Here is an 18,865-nt window from a genome sequence, read left to right on the forward strand (position 1 = left end):
TGAGTTTTCCCTGAAGTTTCTGTTTTTGTGTGTTGAAATTTAATGGATTTGCTTTAACCCATATGTTTCTGGACCCTGAGGATAATTCCTGCATTTTCAGAATCCAGCACTAACTCCAGTTTGTATTGTGATTTCTGTCGGTGCATTATCGCCCTGTCATCAAATACAGAAAGAAAATGCACAGAGTCCAACAGCAAATTGCGAATTTCAATCAAATCAAATGGCATTTCCTAATTCAACAAAGTGGTGCTATCAAAACTTTCCTATAGCAACCTTAACAAAGCTATTGGCTCATCTCGGGTTTGGATTTCGTCAGGTTCTGAATGAAAGACTACTTATTGTGAACTCAATAATATTCAGAATTGTATTATGCGTGTCTGCCTGCTCCTACCGAATAAAAAAATACCTTCCGCGTCAAATCACCGAAGCAGCTTTTGCGCTCATGTAGTCGTGGCCGAGTGGTTAAGGCGATGGACTAGAAATCCATTGGGGTCTCCCCGCGCAGGTTCGAACGCTGCCGACAACGTATGTTCTTTTTCTCATTCAGGTTCAAGTTTCACCACGTTCTTCGGAACGAATGGTGTCTGATACGAAATAGTATCCCGCACTTTGCAAAAAGAAGAGTTGTTTTTCCCAACAGAGTGCGCTCTATTTGAAAAGTCGGGACACAGTTCAACGTGTGTTATTATTCAGTCATTGGAAAAGTACACAGCGCTATCTGGATAAGAATTTTACAATGGAACATATGCTATTAATGAGCGAACGGAGATGTGCATTCAGCTTGCTGATGAAGACTTAGGCCATGGGCAAGCGTTGTTGACCAGGGAGGGGAGAAGTAAAATGCCTGAATCATGCGAACAACAATTCCAATTTTCAATTTTGTCCAGGGATTGGCTATGGTGAATGTAGAAAGGCAAGTGTTTCGAAATAAACCTGTTGGACGTTAACCTGGTGTTGTAAGACATCTTACTGTGCTCACCACAGTCCAACACCGGCAACTCTAAATCATGGCTATCTCCAAACTAAGACAATGTGAATGCTTTTTGGATAGTGTATATCGCAAATATATTGTAGGTGCTTGAATAAATACTAGAAATTAAGAGGGAACAAGTCAAGACCAGCATGGAGAGAAATAATCCTCACTCACCCGTCAGTCAGGAATATTGGCTGTCTCCCAAGCACTGGATCCGGGTTCTGTTACCGAGCATTGCCAATTTAACCTTAGGGCGATCAAATGAGAACTCTCAAGTCGCGAACATTGCTTTGTGACTCTAAAGACGTCCGTGGGTGCAATTCAAATAACCATAGTTTCAAACTCCACCTCCCTTCCATTGAACTCAGGCTTCTTCTTTATTGTTAACAATGACTTGCCATTGTGGGTTTGATGGCAGACCCGATTTTTTGCATTAAGATGGGGAAAGTGATTGAGGAGTATGTGGAAATGAACCAAAATGGGAACGTCTCGCCGTCCGTGGTTTGGAAGGTATGGAAGGCGGTAGTGAGGGGGGGAGGTCATTTCATTCAAGACAAAGGTAGGTAGCGAGGCGCGGGAGGGAGGGCAGCGTTGATCGGGGAGATGTTGGCGGGCGATGGAATATATCTGATGCACACGGAAGAGGGACATGTAGTGAGGCGGAAGGAGATGCCGGTGAAGTTTGATCTTCTATCGGAAGAGAGGGCGGTTCAGCAATGGAGGCCCGCAAGGGATTGGCTATGAATATGGTGAGAAAGCCATTGGATTGCTGGCGGGTCATTTCCATCGGCAGGCAGCATCGAGGGAGGTGGGAGGGAGTATTTCTGCATCTGAATGTGAACTGGTTCGTGGATTTAGAAGAATGTTCAGAATATTTTTGTGACATTTGCGCATTTTGGATCTGAAGCGAGGGGAGTATCGAACTGATATTTGATAATAAATGTAAAATCCACTCTTTAGTTGATGCGGTGTGGAAACGTTAACTGCATTTCTCTCTCCACTGGTGATGCCAGACCGGCTGCGTTTTCCCTGAAGTTTCTGTTTTTGTGTGTTGAAATTTTATGGATTTGCTTTAACCCAGATGTTTCTGGACCCTGAGGATAATTCCTGTATTTTCAGAATCCAGCACTAACTCCAGTTTGTATTGTGATTTCTGTCGGTGCATTCTCGCCCTGTCAACAAATACAGAAAGAAAATGCACAGAGCCGAACAGCAAATTGCGAATTTAAATCAAATCAAATGACATTTCCTAATTCAACAAAGTGGTGCTATCAAAGCTTTCCTATAGCAACCTTAACAAAGCTATTGGCTCATCTCGGGTTTGGATTTCGTCAGGATCTGAATGAAAGAATATTTATTGTGAACTCAATAATGTTCAGAATTGAATGATGTGTTTCTGCCTACTCCTACCGAATAAAAAAATACCTACCGCGTCAAATGACGGTTAAGACGATCGACTAGAAATCCATTGGGGTCTCCCCGCGCGGGTTCGAACCCTGCCGACAACGTATGTTCTTTTTCGCATTCAGGTTCATGTTTCACCATGTTCTTTGGAACCAATGGTGTCTGATGCGAAATGGTATCCCACACTTTGCAAAAAGACGAGTTGTTTTTCCCAACAGAGTGCGCTCGATTTGAAAAGTCGGGACACAGTTCAACATGTGTTATTATTCAGTGATTGGAAAAGTACACAGCGCTATCTGGATAAGAATTTTACAATGGAACATATGCTATTAATTAGTGAACGGAGATGTACATTCAGGTTTCTGATGAAGACTTAGGCCATGGGCAAGCGTTGTTGACCAGGGAGGGGAGAAGTAAAATGCCTGAATCATGCGAGCAACAATTCCAATTTTCGATTTTGTCCAGGGATTGGCTATGGTGAATGCAGAAAAGCTAGTCTTTCGAAACATACCTGTTGGACGTTAACCTGGTGTTGTAAGGCATCGTACTGTGCTCACCACAGTCCAACACCGGCATCTCTAAATCATGGCTATCTCCAAACTAAGACAATGCGAATGCTTTTTGGATAGTGTATATCGCAAATTGATTGTAGATGGTTGAATAAATACTAGAAACTAAGAGGGAACAAGTCAAGACCAGCATGGAGAGAAATAATCCTCACTCACCCGTCAGTCAGGAATGTTGGCTGTCTCCCAAGCACTAGATCCGGGGTCGCTTACCGAGCATTGCCAATTTAACCTTGTGGCGATCAAATGAGGACTCTCAAGTCGCGACTTGCTTTGTGACTGTAAAGACGTCCGCGGTTGCAATTCAAATAACCATAGTTTCAAACTCCATCTACCCTCCATTGCACTCAGGTTTCTTCTTTATTGTTAACAATTACTTGCCATTGTGGGTTTGATGGCAGACCCGATTTTTTGCATTAAGAGGAGAAAGTGATTGAGGAGTATGTGGAAATGAACCAAAATGGGAACGTCTCGCCGTCCGTGGTTTGGAAGGTATGGAAGGCGGTAGTGAGGGTGGGAGGTCATATCATTCAAGACAAAGGTGGTTAGCGAGGCGCGTTAGGAAGGGCAGCGTGGATCGGGGAAATGTTGGCGGGCGATGGAATATATCTGATGCACACGGAAGCGGGACATGCAGTGAGGAGGAAGGAGTTGCAGGTGAAGTTTGATCTTCTATCGAAAGGGAGGGCGGTTCAGCAATGGAGGCCCGAAAGGGATTGGCTATGAGTATGGTGAGCAAGCCATTGGATTGCTGACGGTTCATTTCCATCGGCAGGCAGCAGCGAGGGAGGTGGGAGGGAGTATTTCTGCATCTGAATGTGAACTGCTTCGTGGATTTAGAAGAATGTTCAGACTATTTTTGTGACATTTGGGCATCTGGATCTGAAGCGAGGGGAATATCGAACTGATATTTGATAATAAATGTAAAATCCTCTCTTTAGTTGATGCGGAGTGGAAACGTTAACTCCGTTTCTCTGTCCACTGATGATGCCAGACCGGCTGAGTTTTCCCTGAAGTTTCTGTTTTTGTGTGTTGAAATTTAATGGATTTGCTTTAACCCAGATGTTTCTGGACCCTGAGGATAATTCCTGCATTTTCAGAATCCAGCACTAACTCCAGTTTGTATTGTGATTTCTGTCGGTGCATTATCACCCTGTCAACAAATACAGAAAGAAAATGCACAGAGTCCAACAGCAAATTGCGAATTTAAATCAAATCAAATGGCATTTCCTAATTCAACAAAGCGGTGCTATCAAAACTTTCCGATAGCAACCTTAACAAAGCTATTGGCTCATCTCGGGTTTGGATTTCGTCAGGTTCTGAATGAAAGAATACTTATTATGAACACAATAATGTTCAGAATTGTATTATGTGTGTCTGCCTGCTCCGACCGAATAAAAAAATACCTTCCGCGTCAAATCACCGAAGCAGCTTTCGCGCTTATCTAGTCGTGGCCGAGTGGTTAAGGCGATGGAATAAAAATCCATCGGGGTCTTCCCGCGCAGGTTCGAACCCTGCCGATTACGTATGTTCTTTTTCTCATTCAGGTTCAAGTTTCACCACGTTCTTTGGAACGAATGGTGTCTGATACGAAATGGTATCCCGCACTTTGCAAAAAGAAGAGTTGTTTTTCCCAACAGAGTGCGCTCTATTTGAAAAGTCGGGACACAGTTCAACGTGTGTTATTATTCAGTCATTGGAAAAGTACACAGCGCTATTTGGATAAGAATTTTACAATGGAACACATGCTATTAATGAGCGAACGGAGATGTACATTCAGCTTGCTGATGCAGACTTTGGCCATGGGGAAACGCTGTTGACCAGGGAGGGGAGAAGTAAAATGCCTGGATCATGCGAGCAACAATTCCAATTTTCACTTTTGGCTATGGTGAATGCAGAAAAGCTAGTGTTTCGAAACATACCTGTTGGACGTTAACCTGGTGTTGTAACACATCGTACTGTGCTCACCACAGTCCAACACCGGCATCTCTAAATCATGGCTATCTCCAAGCTAAGACAATGCGAATGCTTTTTGGATAGTGTATATCGCAAATTGATTGTAGATGGTTGAATAAATACTAGAAATTAAGAGGGAACAAGTCAAGACCAGCATGGAGAGAAATAATCCTCACTCACCGTCAGTCAGGAATATTGGCTGTCTCCCAAGCACTGGATCCGGGTTCTGTTACCGAGCATTGCCAATTTAACCTTAGGGCGATCAAATGAGGACTCTCAAGTCGCGAACGTTGCTTTGTGACTCAAAAGACGTCCGCGGGTGCAATTCAAATAACCATAGTTTCAAACTCCACCTACCTTCCATTGAACTCAGGCTTCTTCTTTATTGTTCACAATGACTTGCCATTGCGGGTTTGATGGCAGACCCGATTTTCTGCATTAAGATGGGGAAAGTGATTGAGGAGTATGTGGAAATGAACCAAAATGGGAACGTCTCGCCGTCCGTGGTTTGGAAGGTATGGAAGGCGGTAGTGAGGGGAGGTCATTTCATTCAAGACAAAGGTAGGTAGCGAGGCGCGGGATGGAGAGCAGCGTTGATCGGGGAGATGTTGGCGGGCGATGGAATATATCTGATGCACACGGAAGAGGGACATGTAGTGAGGAGGAAGGAGATGCCGGTGAAGTTTGATCTTCTATCGGAAGAGAGGGCGGTTCAGCAATGGAGGCCCGCAAGGGATTGGCTATGAATATGGTGAGAAAGCCATTGGATTGCTGGCGGGTCATTTCCATCGGCAGGCAGCATCGAGGGAGGTGGGAGGGAGTATTTCTGCATCTGAATGTGAACTGGTTCGTGGATTTAGAAGAATGTTCAGAATATTTTTGTGACATTTGCGCATTTTGGATCTGAAGCGAGGGGAGTATCGAACTGATATTTGATAATAAATGTAAAATCCTCTCTTTAGTTGATGCGGAGTGGAAACGTTAACTGCATTTCTCTCTCCACTGGTGATGCCAGACCGGCTGCGTTTTCCCTGAAGTCTCTGTTTTTGTGTGTTGAAATTTAATTGATTTGCTTTAACCCAGATGTTTCTGGACCCTGAGGATAATTCCTGCATTTTCAGAATCCAGCACTAACTCCAGTTTGTATTGTGATTTCTGTCGGTGCATTATCGCCCTGTCAACAAATACAGAAAGAAAATGCACAGAGTCCAACAGCAAGTTGCGAATTTAAATCAAATCAAATGACATTTCCTAATTCAACAAAGTGGTGCTATCAAAGCTTTCCTATAGCAACCTTAACAAAGCTATTGGCTCATCTCGGGTTTGGATTTCGTCAGGTTCTGAATGAAGAATATTTATTATTAACTGAATAATGTTCAGAATTGTATGATGTGTGTCTGCCTGCTCCTCCCGAATAAAAAAATACCTTCCGCGTCAAATCACCGAAACAGCTTTGGCGCTCGTGTAGTCGTGGCCGAGTGGTTAAGGCGTTGGACTAGAAATCCATTGGGGTTTCCCCGCGCAGGTTCGAAACCTGCAGACTACGTATGTTCATTTTCTCATTCAGGTTCAAGTTTCACCACGTTCTTTGCAACGAATGGTATCTGATGCGAAATGGTATCCCACACTTTGCAAAAAGACGAGTTGTTTTTCCCAACAGAGTGCGCTGTATTTGAAAAGTCGGGACACAGTTCAACATGTGTTATTATTCAGTGATTGGAAAAGTACACAGCGCTTTCTGGATAAGAATTTGACAATGGAACATATGCTATTAATTAGTGAACGGAGATGTACATTCAGCTTGCTGATGAAGACTTAGGCCATGGGCAAGCGTTATTGACCAGGGAGGGGAGAAGTAAAATGCCTGAATCATGCGAACAACAATTCCAATTTTCAATTTTGTCCAGGGATTGGCTATGGTGAATGTAGAAAGGCTACTGTTTCGAAACAAACCTGTTGGACGTTAACCTGGCGTTGTAAGACATCTTACTGTGCTCACCACAGTCCAACACCGGCATCTCCAAATCATGGCGATCTCCAAACTAAGACAATGCGAATGCTTTTTGGATAGTGTATATCGCAAATATATTGTAGGTGGTTGAATAAATACTAGAAATTAGGAGGGAACAAGTCAAGACCAGCATGGAGAGAAATAATCCTCACTCACCCATCAGTCAGGAATATTGGCTGTCTCCCAAGCACTGGATCCGGGTTCTGTTACCGAGCATTGCCAATTTAACCTTGTGGCGATCAAATGAGAACTCTCAAGTCGCGAACGTTGCTTTGTGACTCTAAAGACGTCCGTGGGTGCAATTCAAATAACCATAGTTTCAAACTCCACCTACCTTCCATTGAACTCAGGCTTCTTCTTTATTGTTAACAATGACTTGCCATTGTGGGTTTGATGGCAGACCCGATTTTTTGCATTAAGACGGGTAAAGTGATTGAGGAGTATTTGGAAATGAACCAAAATGGGAACGTCTCGCCGTCCGTGGTTTGGAAGGTATGGAAGGCGGGAGTGAGGGGAGGTCATTTCATTCAAGACAAAGGTAGGTAGCGAGGCGCGGGATGGAGGGCAGCGTTGATCGGGGAGATGTTGGCGGGCGTGGAATATATCTGATGCACACGGAAGCGGGACATGTAGTGAGGAGGAAGGAGTTGCAGGTGAAGTTTGATCTTCTATCGAAAGGGAGGGCGGTTCAGCAATGGAGGGCGCAAGGGATTGGCTATGAGTATGGTGAGCAAGCCATTGGATTGCTGACGGGTCATTTCCATCGGCAGGCAGCAGCGAGGGAGGTGGGAGGGAGTATTTCTGCATCTGAATGTGAACTGGTTCGTGGATTTAGAAGAATGTTCAGAATATTTTTGTGACATTTGGGCATTTTGGATCTGAAGCGAGGGGAGTATCGAACTGATATTTGATGATAAATGTAAAATCCTCTCTTTAGTTGATGCGAAGTGGAAACGTTAACTCCGTTTCTCTCTCCACTGATGATGCCAGACCGGCTGAGTTTTCCCTGAAGTTTCTGTTTTTTGTGTGTTGAAATTTAATGGATTTGCTTTAACCCTTATGTTTCTGGACCCTGAGGATAATTCCTGCATTTTCAGAATCCAGCACTAACTCCAGTTTGTATTGTGATTTCTTTCGGTGCATTATCGCCCTGTCAAAAAATACAGAAAGAAAATGCACCGAGTCCAACAGCAAATTGCGAATTTAAATCAAATCAAATGACATTTCCTAATTCAACAAAGTGGTGCTATCAAAGCTTTCCTATAGCAACCTTAACAAAGCTATTGGCTCATCTCGGGTTTGGATTCCGTCAGGTTCTGAATGAAAGAATATTTATTGTGAACTCAATAATGTTCAGAATTGAATGATGTGTTTCTGCCTACTCCTCCCGAATAAAAAAATACCTTCCGCGTCAAATGACACCGAAGCAGCCTTTGAGCACGTGTAGTCGTGGCCGAGTGGTTAAGGCGATGGACTAGAATTCCATTGGGGTGTCCCCGCGGAGGTTCGAACCCTGCCGACTACGTCTGTTCTTTTGCTCATTCAGGTTCAAGTTTCACCATGTTCTTTGGAACGAATGGTGTCTGATGCGAAATGGTATCCCACACTTTGCAAAAAGACGAGTTGTTTTTCCCAACAGAGTGCGCTGTATTTGAAAAGTCGGGACACAGTTCAACATGTGTTATTATTCAGTGATTGGAAAAGTACACAGCGCTTTCTGGATAAGAATTTGACAATGGAACATATGCTATTAATTAGTGAACGGAGATGTACATTCAGCTTGCTGATGAAGACTTAGGCCATGGGCAAGCGTTGTTGACCAGGGAGGGGAGAAGTAAAATGCCTGAATCATGCGAGCAACAATTCCAATTTTCGATTTTGTCCAGGGATTGGCTATGGTGAATGCAGAAAAGCTAGTGTTTCGAAACATACCTGTTGGACGTTAACCTGGTGTTGTAAGACATCTGACTGTGCTCACCACAGTCCAACACCGGCATCTCTAAATCATGGCTATCTCCAAACTAAGACAATGCGAATGCTTTTTGGATAGTGTATATCGCAAATTGATTGTAGATGGTTGAATAAATACTAGAAACTAAGAGGGAACAAGTCAAGACCAGCATGGAGAGAAATAATCCTCACTCACCCGTCAGTCAGGAATGTTGGCTGTCTCCCAAGCACTAGATGCGGGGTCGCTTACCGAGCATTGCCAATTTAACCTTGTGGCGATCAAATGAGGACTCTCAAGTCGCGAACTTGCTTTGTGACTGTTAAGACGTCCGCGGTTACAATTCAAATAACCATAGTTTCAAACTCCATCTACCCTCCATTGCACTCAGGTTTCTTCTTTATTGTTAACAATTACTTGCCATTGTGGGTTTGATGGCAGACCCGATTTTTTGCATTAAGAGGAGAAAGTGATTGAGGAGTATGTGGAAATGAACCAAAATGGGAACGTCTCGCCGTCCGTGGTTTGGAAGTTATGGAAGGCGGTAGTGAGGGGGGAGGTCATAGCATTCAAGACAAAGGTGGTTAGCGAGGCGCGTTAGGAAGGGCAGCGTGGATCAGGGAAATGTTGGCGGGCGATGGAATATATCTGATGCACACGGAAGCGGGACATGTAGTGAGGAGGAAGGAGTTGCAGGTGAAGTTTGATCTTCTATCGAAAGGGAGGGCGGTTCAGCAATGGAGGCCCGCAAGGGATTGGCTATGAGTATGGTGAGCAAGCCATTGGATTGCTGACGGGTCATTTCCATCGGCAGGCAGCAGCGAGGGAGGTGGGAGGGAGTATTTCTGCATCTGAATGTGAACTGGTTCGTGGATTTAGAAGAATATTTTTGTGACATTTGGGCATTTTGGATCTGAAGCGAGGGGAGTATCGAACTGATATTTGATAAAAATGTAAAATCCTCTCTTTAGTTGATGCGAAGTGGAAACGTTAACTCCGTTTCTCTCTCCACTGATGATGCCAGACCGGCTGAGTTTTCCCTGAAGTTTCTGTTTTTGTGTGTTGAAATTTAATGGATTTGCTTTAACCCATATGTTTCTGGACCCTGAGGATAATTCCTGCATTTTCAGAATCCAGCACTAACTCCAGTTTGTATTGTGATTTCTGTCGGTGCATTATCGCCCTGTCAACAAATACAGAAAGAAAATGCACAGAGTCCAACAGCAAATTGCGAATTTAAATCAAATCAAATGGCATTTCCTAATTCAACAAAGACGTGCTATCAAAACTTTCATATAGCAACCTTAACAAAGCTATTGGCTCATCTCGGGTTTGGATTTCGTCAGGTTCTGAATGAAAGAATACTTATTATGAACACAATAATGTTCAGAATTGTATTATGTGTGTCTGCCTGCTCCGAACGAATAAAAAAATACCTTCCGCGTCAAATCACCGAAGCAGCTTTTGCGCTCATGTAGTCGTGGCCGAGTGGTTAAGGCGATGGACTAGAACTCCATTCGGGTGTCCCCGCACAGGTTCGAACCCAGCCGTCTACGTATGCTCTTTTTCGCATTCAGGTTCAAGTGTCACCATGTTTTTTGGAACGAATGGTGTCTGATGCGAAATGGTGTCCCACACTTTGCAAAAAGACGAGTTGTTTTTCCGAACAGAGTGCGCTCTATTTGAAAAGTCGGGACACAGTTCAACATGTGTTATTATTCAGTGATTGGAAACGTACACAGCGCTATCTGGATAAGAATTTTACAATGGAACATATGCTATTAATTAGTGAACGGAGATGTACATTCAGCTTTCTGATGAAGACTTAGGCCATGGGCAAGCGTTATTGACCAGGGAGGGGAGAAGTAAAATGCCTGAATCATGCGAGCAACAATTCCAATTTTCGATTTTGTCCAGGGATTGGCTATGGTGAATGCAGAAAAGCTAGTGTTTGGAAACATACCTGTTGGACGTTCACCTGGTGTTGTAAGACATCGTACTGTGCGCACCACAGTCCAACACCGGCATCTCCAAATCATGGCTATCTCAAAACTGAGACAATGTGAATGCTTCTTGGATAGTGTATATCGCAAATATATTGTAGATGGTTGAATAAATACTAGAAACTAAGAGGGAACAAGTCAAGACCAGCATGGAGAGAAATAATCCTCATTCACCCGTCAGTCAGGAATGTTGGCTGTCTCCCAAGCACTAGATGCGGGGTCGCTTACCGAGCATTGCCAATTTAACCTTGTGGCGATCAAATGAGGACTCTCAAGTCGCGAACTTGCTTTGTGACTGTAAAGACGTCCGTGGGAGCAATTCAAATAACAATAGTTTCAAACTCCACCTACCTTCCATTGAACTCAGGCTTCTTCTTTATTGTTAACAATGACTTGCCATTGTGGGTTTGATGGCAGACCCGATTTTTTGCATTAAGATGGGGAAAGTGATTGAGGAGTATGTGGAAATGAACCAAAATGGGAACGTCTCGCCGTCCGTGGTTTGCAAGGTATAAAGGCGGGAGTGAGGGGAGGTAATTTCATTCAAGCAAAGGTCGGTAGCGAGGCGCGGGAGCGAGGGCAGCGTTGATCGGGGAGATGTTGGCGGGCGATGGAATATATCTGATGCACACGGAAGAGGGACATGTAGTGAGGAGGAAGGAGTTGCCGGTGAAGTTTGATCTTCTATCGAAAGGGAGGGCGGTTCAGCAATGGAGGCCCGCAAGGGATTGGCTATGAATATGGTGAGAAAGCCATTGGATTGCTGGCGGGTCATTTCCATCGGCAGGCAGCAGCGAGGGAGGTGGGAAGGAGTATTTCTGCATCTGAATGTGAACTGGTTTGTGGATTTAGAAGAATGTTCAGAACATTTTTGTGACATTTGGGCATTTTGGATCTGAAGCGAGGGGAGTATCGAACTGATATTTGATAATAAATGTAAAATCCTCTCTTTAGTTGATGCGGAGTGGAAACGTTAACTCCGTTTCTCTCTCCACTGATGATGCCAGACCGGCTGAGTTTCCCCTGAAGTTTCTGTTTTTGTGTGTTGAAATTTAATGGATTTGGTTTAACACATATGTTTCTGGACCCTCAGGATAATACCTGCATTTTCAGAATCCAGCACTAACTCCAGTTTGTATTTTGATTTCTGTCGGTGCATTATCGCCCTGTCAACAAATAATGAAAGAAAATGCACAGAGTCCAACAGCAAATTGCGATTTTAAATCAAATCAAATGGCATTTCCTAATTCAACAAAGCGGTGCTATCAAAACTTTCCTATAGCAACCTTAACAAAGCTATTGGCTCATCTCGGGTTTGGATTTCGTCAGGTTCTGAATGAAAGAATATTTATTGCGAACTCAATAATGTTGAGAATTGTATTATGTGTGTCTGCCTGCTCCGACCGAATAAAAAAATACCTTCCGCGTCAAATCACCGAACAGCATCTGCTCTCGTGTAGTCGTGGCCGAGTGGTTAAGGCGATGGACTAGAAATCCATTGGGGTTTCCACGCGCAGGTTCGAACCCTGCCCACTACGTATGTTCTTTTTCTCATTCAGGTTCAAGTTTCACCACGTTCTTTGGAAGGAATGGTGTCTGATGCGAAATGATATCCCACACTTTGCAAAAAGACGAGTTGTTTTTCCCAACAGAGTGCGCTCTATTTGAAAAGTCGGGACACAGTTCGACATGTGTTATTATTCAGTGATTGGAAAAGTTCACAACGCTTTCTGGATAAGAATTATACAATGGAACATATGCCATTAATTAGTGAACGGAGATGTACATTCAGCTTGCTGATGAAGAGTTCGGCCATGGGCAAGCGTTATTGACTCGGGAGGGGAGAAGTAAAAGCCTGAATCATGCGAGCAACAATTCCAATTTTCAATTTTGTCCAGGGATTGGCGATGGTGAATGCAGAAAAGCTCGTGTTTCCAAACAAACCTGTTGGACGTTGACCTGGTGTTGTAAGACATCGTACTGTGCTCACCACAGTCCAACACCGGCATCTCTAAATCATGGCTATCTCCAAACTAAGACAATGTGAATGCTTTTTGGATAATGTGTATCGCAAATTGATTGTAGATGGTTGAATAAATACTAGAAACTAAGAGGGAACAAGTCAAGACCAGCATGGAGATAAATAATCCTCACTCACCCGTCAGTCAGGAATGTTGGCTGTCTCCCAAGCACTAGATCCGGGGTCGCTTACCTAGCATTGCCAATTTAGCCTTGTGGCGATCAAATGAGAACTCTCAAGTCGCGAACTTGCTTTGTGACTGTAAAGACGTCCGCGGGTGCAATTCAAATAACCATAGTTTCAAACTCCATCTACCCTCCATTGCACTCAGGTTTCTTCTTTATTGTTAACAATTACTTGTCATTGTGGGTTTGATGGCCGACCCGATTTTTTGCATTAAGAGGAGAAAGTGATTGAGGAGTATGTGGAAATGAACCAAAATGGGAACGTCTCGCCGTCCGTGGTTTGGAAGTTATGGAAGGCGGTAGTGAGGGGGGAGGTCATATCATTCAAGACAAAGGTGGTTAGCAAGGCGCGTTCGGAAGGGCAGCGTGGATCGGGGAAATGTTGGCGGGCGTGGAATATATCTGATGCACACGGAAGCGGGACATGTAGTGAGGAGGAAGGAGTTGCAGGTGAAGTTTGATCTTCTATCGAAAGGGAGGGCGGTTCAGCAATGGAGGCCCGCAAGGGATTGGCTATGAGTATGGTCAGCAAGCCATTGGATTGCTGACGGGTCATTTCCATCGGCAGGCAGCAGCGAGGGAGGTGGGAGGGAGTATTTCTGCATCTGAATGTGAACTGGTTCTTGCATTTAGAAGAATGTTGAGAATATTTTTGTGGCATTTGGGCACTTTGGATTTGAAGCGAGGGGAGTATCGAACTTATATTTGATAATAAATGTAAAATCCTCTCTTTAGTTGATGCGAAGTGGAAACGTTAACTCCGTTTCTCTCTCCACTGATGATGCCAGACCGGCTGAGTTTTCCCTGAAGTTTCTGTTTTTGTGTGTTGAATTTTAATGGGTTTGCTTTAACCCATATGTTTCTGGACCCTGAGGATAATTCCTGCATTTTCAGAATCCAGCAGTAACTCCAGTTGTATTGTGATTTCTGTCGGTGCATTATCGCCCTGTCATCAAATACAGAAAGAAAATGCACAGAGTCCAACAGCAAATTGCGAATTTAAATCAAATCAAATGGCATTTCCTCATTCAACAAAGTGGTGCTATCAAACCTTTCCGATAGCAACCTTAACAAAGCAATTGGCTCATTTCGCGTTTGGATTTCGTCAGGTTCTGAATGAAAGAATACTTATTATTAACACAATAATGTTCATAATTGTATTATGTGTGTCTGCCTGCTCCTCCCGAATAAAAAAATACCTTCCGCGTCAAATCACCGAAGCATCTTTTGCGATCATGTAGTCGTGGCCGAGTGGTTAAGGCGATGGAGTAGAAATCCATTGGGGTCTCCCCGCGCAGGTTCGAACCCTGCCGATTACGTATGTTCTTTTCCTCTTTCAGGTTCAGGTTTCACCACGTTCTTTGGAACGAATGGTGTCTGATGCGAAATGGTATCCCACACTTTGCAAAAAGACGAGTTGTTTTTCACAACAGAGTGCGCTCTATTTGAAAAGTCGGGACACAGATCAACATGTGTTATTATTCAGTGATTGGAAAAGTACACAGCGCTTTATGGATCAGAATTTGACAATGGAACATATGCTATTAATTAGTGAACGGAGATGTAAAGACAGCTTGCTGATGAAGAGTTAGGCCATGGGCAAGCGTTATTGACCAGGGAGGGGAGAAGTAAAATGCCTGAATCATGCGAGCAACAATTCCAATTTTCAATTTTGTCCAGGGATTGGCTATGGTGAATGTAGAAAAGCTAGTGTTTCGAAACAAACCTGTTGGACGTTAACCTGGTGTTGTAAGACATCTTACTGTGCTCACCACAGTCCAGCACCGGCATCTCCAAATCATGGCTATCTCCAAACTAAGACAATGTGAATGCTTTTTGGATAGTGTATATCGCAAATATATTGTAGATGGTTGAATAAATACTAGAAATTAAGAGGGAACAAGTCAAGACCAGCATGGAGAGAAATAATCCTCACTCACCCGTCAGTCAGGAATATTGGCTGTCTCCCAAGTACTGGATCCGGGTTCTGTTACCGAGCATTGCCAATTTAACCTTAGGGTGATCAAATGAGGACTCTCAAGTCGCGAACGTTGCTTTGTGACTCGAAAGACGTCCGTGGGTGCAATTCAAATAACCATAGTTTCAAACTCCACCTACCTTCCATTGAACTCAGGCTTCTTCTTTATTGTTCACAATGACTTGCCATTGTGGGTTTGATGGCAGACCCGATTTTTTGCATTAAGGTGGGGAAAGTGATTGAGGAGTATGTGGAAATGAACCAAAATGGGAACGTCTCGCCGTCCGTGGTTTGCAAGGTATGGAAGGCGGGAGTGAGGGGAGGTAATTTCATTCAAGGCAAAGGTAGGTAGCGAGGCGCGGGAGGGAGGGCAGCGTTGATCGGGGAGATGTTGGCGGGCGATGGAATATATCTGATGCACACGGAAGAGGGACATGTAGTGAGGAGGAAGGAGTTGCCGGTGAAGTTTGATCTTCTATCGAAAGGGAGGGCGGTTCAGCAATGGAGGCCCGCAAGGGATTGGCTGTGAATATGGTGAGAAAGCCATTGGATTGCTGGCGGGTCATTTCCATCGGCAGGCAGCAGCGAGGGAGGTGGGAGGGAGTATTTCTGCATCTGAATGTGAACTGGTTCGTGGATTTAGAAGAATGTTCAGAATATTTTTGTGACATTTGGGCATTTTTGATCTGAAGCGAGGGGAGTATCGAACTGATATTTGATAATAAATGTAAAATCCTCTCTTTAGTTGATGCGGAGTGGAAACGTTAACTCCGTTTCTCTCTCCACTGATGATGCCAGACCGGCTGAGTTTTCCCTGAAGTTTCTGTTTTTGTGTGTTGAACTTTAATGGATTTGCTTGAACACATATGTTTCTGGACCCTGAGGATAAGACCTGCATTTTCAGAATCCAGCACTAACTCCAGTTTGTATTTTGATTTCTGTCGGTGCATTATCGCCCTGTCAACAAATAATGAAAGAAAATGCACAGAGTCCAACAGCAAATTGCGATTTTAAATCAAATCAAATGGCATTTCCTAATTCAGCAAAGCGGTGCTATCAAAACTTTCTTATAGCAACCTTAACAAAGCTATTGGCTCATCTCGGGTTTGGATTTCGTCAGGTTCTGAATGAAAGAATATTTATTGCGATCTCAATAATGTTGAGAATTGTATTATGTGTGTCTGCCTGCTACTACCGAATAAAAAAATGCCTTCCTCGTCAAGTCACCGAACAGCATCTGCTCTCGTGTAGTCGTGGCCGAGTGGTTAAGGCGATGGACTAAAAATCCATTGGGATCTCCCCGCGCAGGTTCGAACCCTGCCGACTACGTATGTTCTTTTTCGCATTCAGGTTCAAGTTTCACCACGTTCTTTGGAACGAATGGTGTCTGATGCGAAATGGTATCCCACACTTTGCAAAAAGACGAGTTGTTTTTCCCAACAGAGTGCGCTCTATTTGAAAAGTCGGGACACAGTTCAACATGTGTTATTATTCAGTGATTGGAAAAGTTCACAACGCTTTCTGGATAAGAATTATACAATGGAACATATGCCATTAATTAGTGAACGGAGATGTACATTCAGCTTGCTGATGAAGAGTTAGGCCATGGGCAAGCGTTATTGACGAGGGAGGGGAGAAGTAAAAGCCTGAATCATGCGAGCAACTATTCCAATTTTCGATTTTGTCCAGGGAATAGCTATGGTGAATGCAGAAAAGCTAGTGGTTCGAAACATACCTGTTGGACGTGAACCTGGTGTTGTCAGACATCGTACTGTGCTCACCACAGTCCAACACCGGCATCTCTAAATCATGGCTATCTCCAAACTAAGACAATGTGAATGATTTTTGGATAGTGTATATCGCAAATTGATTGTAGATGGTTGAATAAATACTAGAAACTAAGAGGGAACAAGCATGGAGAGAAATAAGCCTCACTCACCCGTCAGTCAGGAATGTTGGCTGTCTCCCAAGCACGAGATCCGGGTTCGCTTCCCGAGCATTGCCAATTTAACCTTGTGGCGATCAAATGAGGACTCTCAAGTCTCGAACGTCCGCGGGTGCAATTCAAATAACCATAGTTTCAAACTCCATCTACCTTCCATTGAACTCAGGTTTCTTCTTTATTGTTAACAATTACTTGCCATTGTGGGTTTGATGGCAGACCCAATTTTTTGCATTAAGAGGAGAAAGTGATTGAGGAGTATGTGGAAATGAACCAAAATGGGAACGTCTCGCCGTCCGTGGTTTGGAAGTTTTGGAAGGCGGTAGTGAGGGGGGAGGTCATTTCATTCAAGACAAAGGTGGTTAGCGAGGCGCGTTAGGAATGGCATCATGGATCAGGGAGATGTTGGCGGGCGATGGAATATATCTGATGCACACGGAAGCGGCACATTTAGTGAGGAGGAAGGAGTTGCAGGTGAAGTTTGATCTTCTATCGAAAGGGAGGGCTGTTCAGCAATGGAGGCCCGCAAGGGATTGGCTATGAGTATGGTGAACAAGCCATTGGATGGCTGGCTGGTCATTTCCATCGGCAGGCAGCAGCGATGGAGGTGGAAGGGAGTATTTCTGCATCTGAATGTGAACTGGTTCGTGGATTTAGAAGAATGTTGATAATATTTTTGTGACATTTGGGCATTTTGGATCTGAAGCGCGGGGAGTATCGAACTTATATTTGATAATAAATGTAAAATCCTCCCTTTAGTTGATGCGGAGTGGAAACGTTAACTCCGTTTCTCTCTCCACTGATGATGCCAGACCGGCTGCGTTTCCCCTGAAGTTTCTGTTTTTGTGAGTTGAAATCTAATGGATTTGCTTTAACACAGATGTTTCTGGACCCTGAGGATAATTCCTGCATTTTCAGAATCCAGCACTAACTCCAGTTTGTATTGTGATTTCTGTCGGTGCATTATCGCCCTGTCAACAAATACAGAAAGAAAATGCACAGAGTCCAACAGCAAATTGCGAATTTAAATCAAATCAAATGGCATTTCCTAATTCAACAAAGCGGTGCTATCAAAACATTCTTATAGCAACCTTAACAAAGCTATTGGCTCATCTCGGGTTTGGATTTCGTCAGGTTCTGAATGAAAGAATACTTATTATGAACACAATAATGTTCAGAATTGTATTATGTGTGTCTGCCTGCTCCTCCCGAATAAAAAAATACCTTCCGCGTCAAATCACCGAAGCAGCTTTTGCGCTCATGTAGTCGTGGCCGAATGATTAAGGCGATGGAGTAGAAATCAATTGGGGTCTCCCCGCGCAGGTTCGAACCCTGCCGATCACGTATTCCCTTTTTCTCATTCAGGTTCAAGTTTCACCACGTTCTTTGGAACGAATGGTGTCTGATGCGAAATGGTATCCCACACTTTGCAAAAAGACGAGTTGTTTTTCCCAACAGAGTGCGCTCTATTGGAAAAGTCGGGACACAGTTCAACATGTGTTATTATTCAGTGATTGGAAAAGTACACAGCGCTTTCTGGATAAGAATTTTACAATGGAACATATGCTATTAATGAGTGAACGGAGATGTACATTCAGGTTTCTGATGAAGACTTAGGCCATGGGCAAGCGTTGTTGACCAGGGAGGGGAGAAGTAAAATGCCTGAATCATGCGAGCAACAATTCCAATTTTCGATTTTGTCCAGGGATTGGCTATGGTGAATGCAGAAAAGCTAGTCTTTCGAAACATACCTGTTGGACGTTAACCTGGTGTTGTAAGGCATCGTACTGTGCTCACCACAGTCCAACACCGGCATCTCTAAATCATGGCTATCTCCAAACTAAGACAATGCGAATGCTTTTTGGATAGTGTATATCGC

General features: G+C 43.8%; 8 non-coding genes across 8 annotated transcripts; all 8 read left to right on the top strand.

The window, feature by feature from the left end:
- Window positions 1-444: 444 nt before the first annotated feature.
- Window positions 445-526, top strand: trnas-aga (transfer RNA serine (anticodon AGA)). The gene has a single exon. It is a non-coding gene; the product is annotated as a tRNA-Ser (tRNA).
- A 3,861-nt stretch (window positions 527-4,387) lies between these two features.
- Window positions 4,388-4,469, top strand: trnaf-aaa (transfer RNA phenylalanine (anticodon AAA)). Its single transcript has one exon. It is a non-coding gene; the product is annotated as a tRNA-Phe (tRNA).
- A 1,894-nt stretch (window positions 4,470-6,363) lies between these two features.
- Window positions 6,364-6,445, top strand: trnas-aga (transfer RNA serine (anticodon AGA)). The gene has a single exon. It is a non-coding gene; the product is annotated as a tRNA-Ser (tRNA).
- Window positions 6,446-8,353: 1,908 nt separating this feature from the next.
- On the top strand, window positions 8,354-8,435 carry trnas-aga (transfer RNA serine (anticodon AGA)). Its single transcript has one exon. It is a non-coding gene; the product is annotated as a tRNA-Ser (tRNA).
- Window positions 8,436-10,332: 1,897 nt separating this feature from the next.
- trnas-aga (transfer RNA serine (anticodon AGA)) lies at window positions 10,333-10,414 on the top strand. Its single transcript has one exon. It is a non-coding gene; the product is annotated as a tRNA-Ser (tRNA).
- Window positions 10,415-12,317: 1,903 nt separating this feature from the next.
- trnas-aga (transfer RNA serine (anticodon AGA)) lies at window positions 12,318-12,399 on the top strand. Its single transcript has one exon. It is a non-coding gene; the product is annotated as a tRNA-Ser (tRNA).
- A 1,904-nt stretch (window positions 12,400-14,303) lies between these two features.
- Window positions 14,304-14,385, top strand: trnas-aga (transfer RNA serine (anticodon AGA)). Its single transcript has one exon. It is a non-coding gene; the product is annotated as a tRNA-Ser (tRNA).
- A 1,906-nt stretch (window positions 14,386-16,291) lies between these two features.
- trnaf-aaa (transfer RNA phenylalanine (anticodon AAA)) lies at window positions 16,292-16,373 on the top strand. The gene has a single exon. It is a non-coding gene; the product is annotated as a tRNA-Phe (tRNA).
- Window positions 16,374-18,865: the final 2,492 nt, after the last annotated feature.

The sequence above is a fragment of the Scyliorhinus torazame genome, chromosome 4 (assembly GCF_047496885.1).
Source record: "Scyliorhinus torazame isolate Kashiwa2021f chromosome 4, sScyTor2.1, whole genome shotgun sequence".
Classification (NCBI taxonomy): domain Eukaryota; kingdom Metazoa; phylum Chordata; class Chondrichthyes; order Carcharhiniformes; family Scyliorhinidae; genus Scyliorhinus; species Scyliorhinus torazame.